The following is a 13,233-nucleotide window of genomic DNA, read 5'->3' on the forward strand; positions in this document are numbered from 1 at the left end:
TGTAATGCATAAAGGGTAATTGGTGATGGGGTACCAGTCTCTGAAGAGTTATTTCAATACAGATGAGAGAAAAGCATGATCCTGAAGAAGCTTGCTCGCAGCAGTTATTTTGAAATTGCAGATAAACATTTTAGACAGTGAGAGTCTTTTTTCCAAGGATGATGACTTCAGCTTGTAGTGGGGGCATAGCTACAAATTGAGGGGTGAACAAGGACCAAAGAAAATTACGGCACAGGAATAGGCTCTTCGGCCCTCCAAGCCTGCGCCAATCGAGATCCTCTGTCTAACCTGTCATCTATTTTCTAAGGGTCTGTGCCCATTTGCTCCCCGCCCATCCATGTACCTGTCCAGATATATCTTAAAAGACGCTAACATGTCTGCGACTACCACCTCCGCTGGCAACACGTTCCAGGCACCCACCACCCTCTGCGTAAAGAACTTTCCACGCATATCTCCCTTAAACTTTCCTCCCCTCACTTTGAATTCCTGGCCCCTAATAATTGAGTCCCCCACTCTGGGAGAAAGCTTCTTGCTATCCACCCTGTCTATACCCCTCATGATTTTGTAGACCTCAGTCAGGTCCCCCCTCAATTTCCGTCTTTGTAACGAAAATAATCCTAATCTACTCAACCTCTCTTCATAGCCAGCACCCTCCATACCGGGCAACATCCTGGTGAACCTCCTCTGCACCCTCTCCAAAGCGTCCACATCTTTTTGGTAATGTGGCGACTAGAACTGTACACAGTACTCCAAATGTGGCCGAACCAAAGTCTTATACAGCTGCAACATGACCTGCCAACTCTTGTACTCAATACCACGTCTAACGAAGGAAAACATGTGGTATGCCTTCTTGACCACCCTATTGACCTGTGTTGCCACCTTCAGGGAACAATGGACCTGAACACCCAGATCTCTCTGTTCATCAATTTTCCCCAGGACTTTTCCATTTGCTGTACAGTTCGCCCTTGAATTAGATCTTCCAAAATGCATCACCTCGCATTTGCCCGGATTGAACTCCATCTGCCATTTATCTGCCCAACTCTCCAGTCTATCTATATTCTGCTGTAACCTCTGACAGTCCCCTTCACTATCTGCTACTCCACCAATCTTAGTGTCATCTGCAAACTTGCTGATCAGACCACCTACACCTTCCTCCAAATCATTTATGTATATCACAAACAACAGTGGTCCCTGCACAGATCCCTGTGGAACACCACTAGTCACAAATCTCCAATTTGAGAAACTCCCTTCTACTACTACTCTCTGTCTCCTGTTGCCTAGCCAGTTTTTTATCCATCTAGCTAGCACATCCTGGACTCCATGTGACTTCACTTTCTCCATCAGCCTGCCATGGGGAACCTTATCAAACGCCTTACTGAAGTCCATGTATATGACATCTACAGCCTTTCCCTCATCAATCAACTTTGTCACATCCTTAAAGAATTGTATTAAGTTGGTAAAACATGACCTTCCCTGCACAAAACCATGTTGCCTATCACTGATAAACCCATTTTCTTCCAAATGGGAATGGATCCTATCCCTCAGAATCTTCTCCAGCAGCTTCCCAACCACTGACATCAGGCTCACCAGTCAATAATTACCTGGATTATCCTTGCTACCCTGCTACCCTTCTTAAACAAGGGGACAACATTAGCAAGTCTCCAGTCCTCCGGGACATCACCCGTGTTTAAGGATACTGCAAAAATATCTGTTAAGGCCCCAGCTATTTCCTCTCTCGCTTCCCTCAGTAACCTGGGATAGATCCCATCCGGACCTGGGGACTTATCCACCTTCATGTCTTTTAGGGTACCCAACACTTCCTCCTTCCTTGTGTCAACTTGACCTAGAGTAAGCAAATATCCATCCCTAACCTCAACATCTGTCATATCCCTCTCCTTGGTGAATACTGATGCAAAGTACTCATTAAGAATGTCACCCATTCTCTCTGACTCAGCGCATAACTTTCCTTTTTTGTCATTAAGGGGCCAATCCTTTCTCTAGTTAGCCTCTTTCTCTTTATATATGAATAAAAGGCTTATATTCTATGAGACCTTGTTACAATCATGACAGCATGATTGACAGAAGATCAGGACCAGCGACTTGTAAAATTTGTGTAGGTCCAACTGCCTGAATAAGCATTTGGACCATTTTTCAGCTGCAAATGTGCAGACTGGGTGGAAGCAAAAATTACCTTGCCCCTCACAGCCTTCAGAAGCACATCAAGGACCTGTTGATTCTCCTTTTCCAACAAACATCATCGAGTTCTCTGAATCAGAAACAGACATGGTGGATGCTTCTATCTCTGGAAGAATGGAGTGAAAGTCTGCCGAGATGCACAGTGTGCAAGAGGTGAGCAAACCTCCCCTGTTGATTTCTGAGTTAGAGCAACATGACCTGGTGTTAACATGCCCCAAGAGAGTCTCAAAGGGATCGGACCACCTGGTGTCTGTGGACTCAGAGGGGGTGGGATATAATGAGGTCAGTCAGCTGGATTTAATCAAATCTGAGTTCCCTGATTGGGGCTGTTAATCTGGTCCAATTAGGGACACCTGGCTGATATAAAAGAGTGAATGGCAGGCATATTGGACCCCAGAATGCCTGACTCAGTGAGAGGTATTGTCAAAGGCTATGTATTTGTAAATAAAGCTTGATTGGTGATGGAATGTTGTCCTCTAAAGAGTTATTTCAGTTTCAATAAGATCACCTCTCATTTTTCTGAACTCTAACTTATACAGATCCATCCTGTCCTACCTTTTCTCATAAGAAAACCTTTCCCTTTCAGGTATCAGCTCAGTGAACCATCTCTGTACTGCTTCAGATGGATTTGTATCCTTTCTTAAATAAAGAAACCAAAACTGTACAGTGTATTCCATGCAACTATAGCAAAAACACCCCCACTTTAATATTCCATTTCCCTCATAATAGATGATAATAATACATTTGCCTACAAATCTCCTTTCAAGCTATTACTGATTTTTGTTTATTGGGTCAGATAACAAAGTCGAAAGGAGCACCTAACATCTTTAATTTTACATAATCAAGTTCATTCAACATTGTTTGAGATGTCCTTGGGAAGCTGGATTAATATCCATTTGCTGCTACTGAATTGGATACTTACTAAATGCATATTCTACACATGGGAAAATGAAGGATGTGCCATATTAAGAATGTTTCAGATTTTGGATTAATCATACAAAGAATGACAGATGATAAATTAAATATTGGGCACATTGGATACAATGAAAGAGAATTCTATAGAATGATGCATATTTTCTGCTAATACGTTGCGGCACGGTGGCTCAGTGGTAGGGATGGCATGGTGGTTCAGTGGTTAGCACTGCTGTCTCACAGTGCCAGGGACCTGGGTTCAATTCCACCCTCAGATGACTGTCTCTGTGGAGTTTATATATTCTCCCCATGCCTGGGTGGGTTTCCTCCCACGGTCCAAAAATGTGCAGGTTAGGTGATTGGCCATGCTAAATTGCCTGTAGTATTCAGGGATGTGTAGCTTAGGTGGATTACAGGGGAATGGGTCTGGGTGGGATGCTTGAAGGACCAGTGTGGACTTGTTGAGCCAAAGGGCCTGTTTCCACACTGTAGGGATTCTATGATTGCAATGTCAGTGATAAATATGGACATTTCTTCCCAATGAATCAATCCATAAGTTGAACCTGTGCCAAAAATAATCAATTTACTTGCAACAGAAGCAAAGTGTTATTCTGTTATAAAGTTTGGATATGTACTGAAATTTAAATCATGTAAATAACAGCTTCATTTTATTGTATAAATGTAATCACCCAAGTATTTAGACTGTGGGAGTTGACAATGCACAAATTACTACCACATTTTCTACATTACAACAGTGACTATACCTCTGAAGTACTATTTTGGTTGTGAACCACAATTGGAAATTCTGCAAGGAAACTGCAAATTTTTAAGCTAGTGAATGGATTGCAGATAAGGCAAAATGAAAATTGCTTGTTTTATGTGTAAACCAATAAACATACAATTTATCAAAACCTCTTTGCTCTTTCCTATATATAAAATTCAAAACGTCCTTTCCTGAATTATATCTGCCTGCAGAAAAAGAATCATGTATATGAACCCCTCACTGTCTCCATCTTTGGAACTGTTAGAGATCTTTCCTTTTAAATATGTACTCCTTTTCATTGTTTACTTCTAAATTCATTACATCATATTTTCTGCTCTAAATTACATTTGCCTCCTTCTGCCTGATTGCCTGATCTGTTTTATGCCCTCATGAAGCAATTCACAGGCTTCCTTGCCATTTCTTCTTAATGTTATACTATCATCTAGGCAGAGTGGATGAGACAGCATCTGGGGAGCAGGGAAGTCAATATTTTGAGCCAAAACCATTCATATCATGCCTCCCATGAGACACTTCATTGAGGATTTCCCAAAGACTTATAGGCATTTGTTTTCTTTATTTTTGCAATGGATGTGGGATTGTTAGCAAAGCCAGCATTCGTTGCCCAATCTAATTGCCCTTGAATTGAGTGGTTCACTAGATGACTTTTAAAAATAAACTTGTATGGTATCAACATGCAGGCCTGATAGGGTAGGAGCAGCAGGTCTCCTGTCCTCGAGAAAGTGCTCCAGAGGTTTTTCTTCAATGACAAACATTACACGATTGCCTTTAAACTAACTTTTAATTCCAAATTTTTATTGAATTCACATTTCCACTATCTGCCATGGTGGAATTCAAACCCATCCCTCCAGAACATTAGAGTGAAGCTCTTGATTACTCAGGGACATCACCATTGAGCTACCATCTCTTCATAATGTTTACAATTATTTTTGTCTCACTCATATTTAATAACTCTTGAGTCTGTCAAATGCAATTTGTGTGTGATAGGTTTTTCATTACATTTTTGATTACCCCATGTATTTTGAAATACTGTGATAAGAAGGCGTAAAGCTGGATGAATACAGCAGGCCAAGCAGCATCAGAGGAGCAGGAAGGCTGACGTTTCGGGCCTAGACATTTCTTCAGAAATTTTGAAATGCTAATTGCTTTGCAATGTTAATTTGGCCAAATCAAAATCAACTTAAGCTTGCTCCTGCCTCTTTTTTTTCTGTGATTAAATACAATCAGTCTTTAAGCAAGAATACTGAAGAATCTGGATGTGAGTTTGCTCACTGAGCTGGAAGGTTAGTTTTTCAGACGTTTCGTCACCGTTCTAGGTAACATCATCAGTGAGCCTCCGGTGAAGCGCTGGTGTTATGTCCCGCTTTCTATTTATCTGTTTCGGTTTCCTTAGGTTGGTGATGTCATTTCCTGCATTGGTGATGTCATTTCCTGTTCTTTTTCTCAGAGGGTGGTAGATGGGCTCCAAATCAATGTGTTTGTTGATGGAATTCCGGTTGGAATGCCATGCTTCTAGGAATTCTCGTGCGTGTCTCTGTTTGGCTTGTCCGAGGATGGATGTGTTGTCCCAATCAAAGTGGTGTCCTTCCTCATCTATATGTAAGGATACTAGTGATAGTGGGTCATGTCTTTTTGTGGCTATGACATGACCCACTATCACTAGTATCCTTACATATAGATGAGGAAGGACACCACTTTGATTGGGACAACACATCCATCCTCGGACAAGCCAAACAGAGACACGCACGAGAATTCCTAGAAGCATGGCATTCCAACCGGAACTCCATCAACAAACACATTGATTTGGAGCCCATCTACCACTGAGAAAAAGAACAGAAAATGACATCACCAATGCAGGAAATGGCATCACCAACCCAAGGAAACCTAAACAGATAAATAGAAAGTGGGACATAACACCAGCGCTTCACCGGAGGCTCACTGATGATGTTACCTAGAATGGTGACGAAACATCTGAAAACTAACCTTCCATCTCAGTGAGCAAACTCACATCCAGAAACTCAACCTGAGCTACAAATCTTCTCAAAACTCGCTAATACCGAAGAATATTTGACTGTTCTAAAGAAGTCATAGTGGACTCCAAATGTTAAACAAAAACAGTGCTGGAGAAATACAGCAGGTCTGCCAGCATGTGTGCAGAAAAAACAGTTATGTTCAGAATTCTGCTGAAGACTCTGTTTTCTCTCTTAAGATGCTGCTGGACGTGCTGAGGGTCTCCAACACTTTTCTTGTTTCCGATTTCTACCATCTGCAGTTCTGTGCGTACATTATCAAAATATTATCTATGCTTCTCTTTCCACAGATGCTGCCACACCTATTCTTTCTCCAGCACTTTTTGCTTTCACTTCAAAATACATTTCATGTTATACAAACTGTACACCTGATGATCGAACAATTCCGTGACTTTGAATGGCAAAAGTCACAACAACCTCTAATACAGAAGTTGTGAAGAAGGGTAGCTAGACTCAAGACCGTTTAGTAAGCTTAATAAAATGTGAGGCTGGATGAACACAGCAGGCCAAGCAGCATCTCAGGAGCACAAAAGCTGACGTTTCAGGCCTAGACCCTTCATCAGAGAGGTCTAGGCCCGAAACGTCAGCTTTTGTGCTCCTGAGATGCTGCTTGGCCTGCTGTGTTCATCCAGCCTCACATTTTATTATCTTGGAATCTCCAGCATCTGCAGTTCCCATTATCTCTGATACCGTTTAGTAAGCTTTCTGTCCGCAGATGTTGACAAGCCTGTTGAGTTTCTCCAGCAATTTGTGTTTTTGTAGCTCGAATACTGTTCGTTCTATGTCACACAGATTCGGGTTTATTTTGGACTGTGGGGAACATACGGTCTTCAATATTGAGAAACACGTTTATTGCAAAAATGTAAATCTAACGTATAATTATGTGGGAGTGAGTGAAGGCTGTCAACCCGAGTGATTATGTGGGAGTGAATCGAAGGTTATAAGCCAATCCTAGAGTTGAGATTTTGAAAAAAATACTGTGAATGTAGGTGAAAAAAATCGGAAAATGTTGAAAATACACAACAGCTCTGTTCTCACCTTAAAGAATCAGAAGAATAAAAGGATCAGTTCTCAGTGTAACACCGGGAAGTTACTTGAGTAAATGTTGTCTAAATATCTTAAATTTAATTCGAGATCTGGCTTGCGCTTATTTTTTAAATCAGGATTCAAGCAATAATCGCAACCCACTTGGTTTTCCTCCTTCCACTTAATATGAGCCACTCAAACGTTAATCCTTTCACAGGAGGAAAACACAAAGCTGTCATTCTCTTCTCATGTTGATGCTGTTGCCTAGCGACGGAGACGGTAGCATTGGCGGGGGTCGGTGTTCTCCCGCGGGCGCCGCTCGGCGGCGATGTCGCCGGCGGCCCCGGGGCGTGGGGGCGGCCGGAGCCTCGCAGCTGGGGAGCCCGTTTGACCCAATCGGTGAGGCCGGGCGAGGAATGGAGCAGGCCTCTGAGTAATGGAGCTTCCGATTGGATGGATGGCTTGGGCGTGCGGTCCAATCACGGTGGGGGTTTGGGCAGCAGTGTTGGGAGGGGGAAAAGAGAGGGAGGTGATGGGGATTCGGAGCGGGAGTGGGGCTGGAGGCATTGTCGGCTCGGGTTTCTGCTGAGCAAGTGCGAGGCTGCCTCGGGCTTTTTGTTGGAAGGGAGGGCTGCGGGTCCAGACTGGAGGGAGGGGGAAAGGTTGGGGGGAGGGGTTTGGGAAGAAGCTGGAAGGGCAAAGGTCTGCGGCTGAACCCGGACAGCTCGGATGGAAAAATAAAAGCGGCGGAAAAAGTTTCAGGTAAAGGAGGCCCCGCCGTCCAGGACAGCGAGCTCGGGGACCCACAGTGACGGACAGCTGTCGCTACCCCGGCTCTGCTTCTTTGGGAGGGTGGTGATTGAAGGGGCTGTGTGTGTGTGTGTGTGGAGGAGGAGGAGGAGGAGAGAGTAGAGGCTTCTAATTATTTGGTGGCGTTCGCAATGTGTTGCTGAGCCCCGAGGTTTTGGGGATGATGGGGCGGGGTGGGGTGGCACTTTCAGCTTCTGAGTGGAGCTGCCGCCTGCTAAGTGCGAAGATTCTGGGGGAGACTGGTTCCCCTGACATCTCATTGAATGCCATTTGTATCCCTAGGATTCGCATCGTAGAGTTAAAGGGAGTGAGGAGGTAACTGTTTAGGATGGAATGGGATATGCAACTGGTTGCTGACATGTCGTCTTCTGCAACCCCCGCCCCTACACACACACATACACACACACACACACAACCCCGATTTCACTTGAGAGACCAATGTCTGCAGCATGTAGGCTGCAGAAGGAGTGCAAACTGAGTAATAAGCATTAATCACTTCGTTGGGTGAGTTCTGTCAGTATGGGTGTTATTTTTGTAGAATCTCTTTCCTTTTAATTTTTTTCTCTTTCAGGTCTGTCACATTCCAAGTATGATTTCTGTTCCGTATACCTTTTGACACTGCATATGCATAACACTCGCAGACATTCAGTTTCCTTGGGCATAAGGCAGATATTCAGGTTAATAGGAAGACAGGAAAATGCAGAAAATATGATCCTGTTAATGGTGTATTTTTGAATTTAGGAATACATTGTTCCGATAAATTTATTTTGCTGTTCAGAGACTTGGAGTTTGTTCAAATTTGTAGGCTATAATTGGGCTGAATGTTGTTGATAACACTGTAGTTATGTTAGTATTTAGTGATCTTGCATGGACTTTGTCACTTGATTATATATAAGCCAGTAATTTCTGAAAAGTTGCCTGCTGGTTGTAGGATGTTGATATTGTAGAAAGTTGGTAGTAGGCTAGTGGTGGTTCTAAGGTAGGCCCTTGTGGTGCTTTGCAGTATTGGTACAATTTAATTTTTATAAAATAGTTTTATGCTTGTCCTCTTTTTCAATTTGCAATAGATGTTGACTTGTGAAATGAAAACCAGAATAATAGAATTGCATAACTATGTACACAGATCCTTGAAAGTTGCCACCCAGGTTGACAGGGCTGTTAAGAAGGCATACAGTGTTTTGGCTTTTATTAATAGAGGGATCGAGTTCCGGAACCAAGAGGTTGTGGTGAAGCTGTACAAAACTCTGGTGCGGCCGCACTTGGAGTATTGCGTACAGATCTGGTCACCGCATTATAAGAAGGATGTGGAAGCTTTGGAAAGGGTGCAGAGGAGATTTACTAGGATGTTGCCTGGTATGGAGGGAAGGTCTTACGGGGAAAGGCTGAGGGACTTGAGGCTGTTTTCGTTAGAGAGAAGAAGGTTGAGAGGTGACTTAATTGAAACATACAAAATAACCAGAGGGTTAGATAGGGTGGATAGGGAGAGCCTTTTTCCTAAGATGGTGATGGCGAGCATGAGGGTGCGTAGCTTTAAATTGAGTGGTGAAAGATATAGGACAGATGTCAGAAGTAGTTTCTTTACTCGGAGAGTAGTAAGGGAATGGAACGCTTTGCCTGCAACGGTAGTAGATTCGCCAACTTTAGGTACATTTAAGTCGTCATTAGACAAGCATATGGACGTACATGGAATAGTGTAGGTTAGATGGGCTTGAGATCGGTATGACAGGTCGGCACAACATCGAGGGCCGAAGGGCCTGTACTGTGCTGTTATGTTCTATGTAAGGAAGATCCTGGGAGTGCTGAATTGTAGTCTAGCTGTCTGGCCTTCAACATCTATTAGCTGAGGTAACTGTGAAACTGATTAGCTGAATGCTGTCAGTTGACCTCTTTTACTGTGATTACTACTATCCACATTTGTACATGTTTTGTGCAACAACTGTAGCATAGCGATAAGAGATGGAAGCTCCTGAACAATACTTCTACCGAATGTCGAATTGACTTCATTGAGATCACTTAGTTTAGTACTTAACATCTCAACACTTCAGATGCTTTTGGATTTGTAGCCTTTTGGATTATACATTTGTTCAAACATTTGGGACAACTTTTTTTAAAAAAAAATTACCTCTAGTTGCCTGCCATCAGTGTGTACTGTCAACTGCCCCTCAAATCAGGCATGTGATAGAGGATTCTGAGATGACTTGCCACCATCCCCCTACTGCTGACAAATGAGTACATGATGGGAATTAGGAACTTGAGTAATTCTAAAGAGGCAGCAATCAATGTGTGCATTTGTCTGAATGCGCACGAAGTTTTACATGTGTATGTTACAAAATCTTTTTAAACCATGTTTTTGTCAACACTTACAATTCGAAATGTGTTAGTACATTTAATTTTCCTGTCAGTTGTCACAATGTAATTATAGAGCCACATAGCATGGAAATGGGCCCTTCAGCCCAGCTTTGAACATTCAGTAGTTTTGCAGCAACATTTGGCCCTTAGTGCCCTACTGGCTCTTTCAAAGAACTGTCCAATTCATACTGTACCACTGATTTATCCCACAGCCTTGCAATTTTTTTTCCCCTTCAAGTACTTAATATTTTTTCGTGAAAGTTATTACCCACCACCTTGCCTGACAGCATGCTCCAGCTTATAAAAACTTGACCCACAAAGTAATTTCTCTTCGTGTTGATCTTTTAAATCTGAATCTTCTGATACCAAGCTTTCTGCTACTGGATAGTTTTATCATGTATAACTATGACATAATAGCTGATCGTCTAGCTAAGTTGTAAGATAGCAAGGTTTCTAAATTTCAAGCTCTTTAATTTAAATTATGAAGTGTTATTTTTCTCTTTGGAAGACAGCATATGTGCAACAATCATTATACTGACGAAGAAGTTTTTAAGGTTGTAACAGCAGAAGCTGAAATGGACAACTCTTCTAAGACGTTTACTTGTTCCCATGATGCTGCTGAGATTACAATAAGATGTTGAAATATTCCAAAATACTTTTAGTATAAAGGCCATTTATATGGTTTGTGATAGTTTAGAAGTTGAAAATGTAAAGCCAAATATAAGACACAGAAGCAGAAGTAGGCCATTTGGCCCATTAAATCATACCAACTAATCAATGAATTAGCTCATGGCTGCTCTGATAATCCTCAATTCCACTTTCCTGCCTTATCCCTGTAATACTGGTTCCTATAATGTTTTGAAATGTCTGTTTCCACTTAAATATATTTAACCCAACCTTAACAGCCCTCTGCAAGAAAGAATTGTATAAATTCACTACCCTCCTAGTCTTTTCCCAAGGGCAGACAATCTTGCTGCATCTACTCTCAGTTCCCCTTAAGAATCTTATGTTGCCATAGGTTCCCGTCTCATTGTTCTAAATTTCAATGAGTCCAAGCTCAACTTTTCCTCATTAAATCGCTCTATACTCAAGATCAACTTAGGACGTGATCTCTCAACTACCCCCAATATCTTTACTTGGAGAAGGAAACCAAAGCTGTACACTGGATTACAGATGTGGTTTGATGAGTAACTTGTATAGATTTAGCAAGTCCTTTGCTATTTTTATAGTCCACACCCTTTCAAATAAGGGCCACAATGCCATTTGCCTTCCCTATGACTTGATGAACTTGGATGCTCACTTGTTGGAAATCATGTGCAAGGACCCCCAAATCCCTCTGTGCTACAGCTTACTGCAGTCTTTCTCCCTTTAAACAACCTGTTCTATTCTTCCTGCTAAAGTACTAAACCTGACATTATCCTTCATTGTATTCCACATGCCAAGTTTTTTCCCTACTCTCAATATCTGTCTGTATGCTTCTGTAGACACCTTATGTCATCCTTATTGTTTTCTTCCCACCTATTTTAATATCATGCACAAAGTTGATTGTGCATTTACTCCTGTCATTTAAGTCACTAAAGTCATGCAGCCGAGACACAGCTAATAGGAACTGCAGATGCTGGAGAATCCGAGATAACAAGATGTAGAACTGGATGAAAACAGCAGGCCATGCAGCATCAGAGGAGCAGGAACGCTGACGTTTCGGGCCTAGACCCTTTTCACCTTGTTACCTCAGCACAGAAACAGACCCTTCGGTCCAAATCATCCATGCTGACCAGATATCCTAAACTGATCTAGCCCCATTTCGCCCATATCTGTCTTAAACGCTTCCTATTCACATACCCATCCAGATGCCTTTTAAATATTGTACTTGTACCTGCCTCCTCCTCCACCTCTGGCAGTTCGTTCCGTACATGTACTGCTATCTGTGTGGAAAAAGTTGCCCCTCAGGTCTCTCTTTTAAATCTTTCTCCTCTCACCTTCACCCTTAACACTAATGTATATTGTCAACAATTGTGTCCCAGCATTGATCCCTGTCACACTTTACTAGTTGCAGGTTGCCAAAATTTGAAAACGCCCCCTTTATTCCAACTTTGTCTTCTGCTAGTTAGTCCTCTATCCATGGTGATGTACTACCCTCAACACCATGGATTCTTAGTTTATTAAGTAGCCTCTGCACAGTACTTTATCGAATGCCTTTATATACAGTGTCTGGAGTCTTAACCTGCATGTAGTAACTCAAATATACGCTTGCCTTTAAGGTTTATTTTAAATAATAAATGGGAAAGAGTTTCAATTTTCCATACAATTCTTACTGTCAAGACTTTATGGTGATTTTGTTTTTGAATGAAATATGGTTGTGGTCAAGATATCTGTCTTTTACAAAGTCCTTCATCTCTTATGTGCTGGTGAGCATCAGATTTTTTTTTCCTCTCATGGGGTGCATGTTGCTGGCTAGCAACATACTGTCATTTATTTTTCTAACGCATGAATGACTTAAGTGCACAGACTCTCAAATGTTTTATGTACTGCCATGTATGCAGAGTAATAGAGTCTGACTTGTGCATGGAGCTTTCAGATTGGCATGCAGTTTAGAGACAACAGTACTGGCAAGGCCAACATTTCTTGTCTTTCCCTAATTGTCTTTTGAGACGATCTGGTGAGCCACTGCAGTCCCTGTGCTTTGGATGCACAAGTATTGATAGATTTTGACCCAGTGATGATGTAGGAACAGCACTGTGTATTTCAGCCAGAGCAATGTAAAAGATTGAAGATTATGGTCTTCCCTGCTATCTTTGTTCGAAGTGATAGTGTTCATGGGTTTCTTGAAATGTGCTGTTGGAAAAAATTGGAGATATTGCTGCAGTCGATTTTATAGATATTACATGTTGCAGTCACTGTGTACTGTTGGAGCTAATGCTATTGCAACATGTCCTTTCAGAATGAAAACATGGGCATTTATCTTTAGATGATTTAGTATATTTTAAAATGAAACAGCTTAGATTCCAGTACCAATTGTTAATCAGTACCATTGTATTAAATTGTCAAATTTTAAGAGAAAATTCAAGAATGAAGTCTTATTGTCAGAGATGGGTTATGCCCTCAAATGGTACAGTCACTCTCTTGTGA

The 13,233-nt window shown here is 41.9% G+C and overlaps 1 protein-coding gene across 4 annotated transcripts in view; it reads left to right on the forward strand.

Annotated features, from left to right (window-relative positions):
- The first annotated feature begins 7,581 nt into the window (after window positions 1-7,581).
- Window positions 7,582-13,233, forward strand: part of btbd7 (BTB (POZ) domain containing 7) — a 49,827-nt gene continuing 44,175 nt past the window's right edge. For all 4 annotated transcript variants that reach the window (XR_009446226.1, XM_059649061.1, XM_059649062.1 and 1 more), the window contains exon 1: window positions 7,582-7,707. The gene's annotated coding sequence lies outside the window, so the exon portion shown is untranslated. The remainder of the gene's footprint in view (window positions 7,708-13,233) is intronic.

Source organism: Stegostoma tigrinum, chromosome 10 (assembly GCF_030684315.1).
Source record: "Stegostoma tigrinum isolate sSteTig4 chromosome 10, sSteTig4.hap1, whole genome shotgun sequence".
Classification (NCBI taxonomy): domain Eukaryota; kingdom Metazoa; phylum Chordata; class Chondrichthyes; order Orectolobiformes; family Stegostomatidae; genus Stegostoma; species Stegostoma tigrinum.